Genomic DNA, 3,744 nt, shown 5'->3' on the forward strand with positions numbered 1-3,744 from the left:
CCCCCCGCACCTCCCCAAACCCCACCTCCTACCCCCAAATATAATCCACTCTGCAACCCTCATTGCATACTCCTACGATAAAAATAATGCCCTAAAATATAATACTTTTAGACTATAGTCTGGTGATATCTTTTGAGAGAACATGAAACACACAGCCTCAGTCTAGAGCTTAGCCATAGAACCAGTGCGCATGTCCCAGACCTGCCAACACCTGGATCCTAGGACCCAGACCATCCAACTACAACATGAAGGCTGATGAACATACCAGGTCAATGGAAGGACAACCCACCCGAGAGTTACGAACGTAAGAATAATTGGTTGCTTTGTAAACTATTTAGTGTTAGATTATATGGTAATGATTTTGGCTGTTAATTAAAAGGTTGGAAGTTTGAGTACTCCTAAAAGATGTCTTGAGAAAGGGCTGGTGATCTATTTTCGCAAAATCACTGATAATGCTTTGGAATATAGGTCTGCTCTGACATCTAGATGTTCTCCATGGGTCCAAATCAGCTCACAAGTACCATGGGTTCTGGCTTGGTTTCTGGTGCATGGTGTTATTACTGCAGCAACTGAAAAACAGAGGGTTTAACAATATCTTAAGTGAATTATTCATGGAGACACATGAATTGACACCATTTACTACAGTCTTCTTTGTCTACTATTTGTCCTGGATGCTTATTAGTTAGGAAGAAGAGTGTAGTGATGTGGAAAAGATAACAAAAAGAAGATAAGGAGTTTCTTTCTGACATTGTCTATTTGCATACATTTTGATCTCTAATCTTCTAAACATTGCTTACCAATTTTGCTGGATTCAAGGGCCAATGTTACTGCTTCCTACTTAACATATTTTAAAAATGTATTTATTATGATAGTTTGCATAAAAGTTTACAGAGCATTTTGTTGAGAGTATTCCATTCAGTTGTTTACTCATATATTATTTTAAAATGATACTTAATTGAGCAATTAATTTAATTAAAGAGATTATGCATTCCAATCTTCTCATAGTCTCATTTATGTAAATATAAAGAAATTGTCTCTAGAAGTTAAATTTTAAAAAAATAAAGTTTTCCAAACACTGTCTACCCTTTTTAAATGAATATTAACATTTAATTATATTTTTAAGAAGTTTTGTCATTTTTAAAGAACGTTTTGTGATTTTAGTGAAAGTTTACAGAAAAGATGCATTTTTCATTCATTGTTGCACATTTTCCTCTCTACCCCTCCCCAGTTTCCTTTTATTGGGATATTATTTTATTAATTTTAATGAAAGTTTACAGAGACTTAGGGTTTCCATTCATTCATTGTTGTACTTTTCTCCCTGCCCACTCCATCCTCCCCAATTCACTCTTCCCATTGAAAAGTAAAAGAAAAACTCTTTATTTTATACAGTTCCTCCCCCAAGTCCACTCCACTGTGCAGCCTTCATTTTGGACTCCTGTCATGACAATAATAGCCAATCATGTATCTCTTTTAAACAGTTCTCTCCCTCATCTGTTACAATGCATTATACATCATTCTTCCCTTCCTTCACTGTCTTCCCTCAACCCCGATGTCAGTCATGTTTGACAACAGTGGTACTATGCAATAGTTGTCCTTTTATGACTGAGATATTTCACTCAGCACAATGTCCTCCAGGGTCATCCATTTTGCATAATATTTTATGAATTCCTTGTTTTTCAATGCTACATAGTATTCCATTGTCTGAATATACCACAGCTTCTCTATCCATTCATATGTTTACAGGCACTTGGGTTGTTTCCAGTACTTTAGTATTGCGAACAAAGCCGCAACAAACATGAATGTGTGTATATCTTCTTTGGTGGTGATAATTTAGGGTAAATTCCAAGTAGTGGAATTGCTGTGTCATATGGTATTTCTATTTACAACTATTTGAGAAAGCGCCATACAGCACTCCATAGTGATAACACCATTTTACACTCGCACCAACATTGAATAAGCATTCGGTAATGACATGTCAGACAAGGGACTTATATCTAGAATTTATAAAATACTTGAGCACCACAACAAGATAAAGGTAAATAACCCAATTGAAAAATAGGCACAGGATATGAACAGACACTTCACCAAAAAAGACATTCAGATGGTCAACAAGCACATGAAGAAATGTTCAAAATGCCTAGCTCTAAGAGAGAAGCAAATCAAAACAATGATATCATCTTACCCCAGTAAGAACAACAAAATTTAACAGAACAGCAAACATCAAATGCTGGTGAAGTTACAGAGAAACTGAAACTCAGTTCTCTTGTTTTTAAAAAATAATAATATATTCATTTATTGTTGCAACATTTCCTCCCTCCCCTCCTACCTCTTCCCCAGTTCACTTTGCTATGTGCATCTTATTCTGGACTATTGTTATACAAATAATGCATAATATTATATTCCTTTTAAATAGTTCCTTTCTTCCTTTATTCCAACATCCCCCCTCCTTTTTTTAACATTTTGGCAGAAGTCTGCAACTGGAGATGTCAACAGAGTAAAGTTCCTCCCTGCCTCCACCACATGGCTGGGGAGGACTTGTGAATGCTCTTTGCTCCCAGCTCCAGCAGCAGATCCCTCCCCCTCCAGCTTAAGCTTGCCATCCACAGGCCCTCAGCTGTGTGTCTTTTTATTTTTGAGGGGAAGGAGGAACAAGAGTGCTTATTTTCCTCAGAAGTTCCCTTTTCAAAGAAGAGGTGCCCAGGGCTGGAGGAAAGAACCCAGAGCCCTGTAGGCTGCTGACCACAGTGGTCAGAAGTAGAAACTGGTTCATTAGGTAAACAAGAATCCTGCAGTTCAGACAAAAGCAGAAACCCCAAAGTTTCTTTTTGTTTGTAAAGTTTCTTTTGCTGTCCATAGGCAGTAGCCCTGCAGATGAAGTTGTGCTCTTTACAGAAACACAGTCTCTTTCATGCTCCCTTATCTTCATCTGTAACAGAAGAAAGAACTGTTCTCTCAAGCTGGTGCCACTGTCCTCCTAATCCAGGCAAGGGGAGACCGGGGAAGCACCAGAGGCTGCCACTCTGAGCATCCCAGTCAGTCTTCATCTTCCTCTGACTCTTCTTCTTCTGACTAAGTTGCACTTTCAGGCAAGTCGTTTCCCATCTGTTCAAACCTTCCAGGCTGTGAGTCCCACATGGTCACTTTGAATTCAGCCATCTAATAACCAAAAAGTCTCAGCACTCGGGCTTGCTCTGGGGTCAGCACATTGCCCTCCTTGCATACCTCATAGTCAGACAGCAGGGTCACTACACCTTTCTTGAGGGCAGTGGGCAGGTCCAACTGCCTCAGCTGTGGCTCCATGGAGTGGGTGAACTTCTCCAGGGGCCCAGGATCCAGGCTCACTGTAAAAGTTGCTTTATTGCCAGCTCGGGCAAAGTTCATTTCTGTGAATTTAGTGAACCACTCATTCACTTCTTGCTTATTGCGATTGGTGAAAAGGAGACAAACTTCACCCCTCAGCTTCTTGCCCACCTGGTGCAGGTTGTCTCTGTACTCATCAGATGGGCTCTGAACTAAGGCCACCATCATCACCTTGTTTTTGCCAAAGAACATATTGCTGTGCTTCCAGGCATTCCAGATATCCTTCAGCTTGCTGTTCCTCATGTTGGCCACGGAGAAGATGAAGAGGTACTTGTATGTGTCCACACATTTCCGAAGCTCTTCAATTAGGTTCTGTTTCAATTCCAAGACTTTCTTGGCAGTTTTGGTTAAGGAAAGTTTCTTGTCGTGCTTGGATTTTGGCAT

General features: G+C 39.8%; 1 pseudogene; it reads right to left on the reverse strand.

The window, feature by feature from the left end:
* Nucleotides 1-3,033: 3,033 nt before the first annotated feature.
* On the reverse strand, nucleotides 3,034-3,744 carry LOC102867032 (annotated as a pseudogene).

This window comes from Elephantulus edwardii, unplaced genomic scaffold (assembly GCF_000299155.1).
Source record: "Elephantulus edwardii isolate Elephantulus edwardi_28Jun2011 unplaced genomic scaffold, EleEdw1.0 scaffold00500, whole genome shotgun sequence".
NCBI lineage: Eukaryota > Metazoa > Chordata > Mammalia > Macroscelidea > Macroscelididae > Elephantulus > Elephantulus edwardii.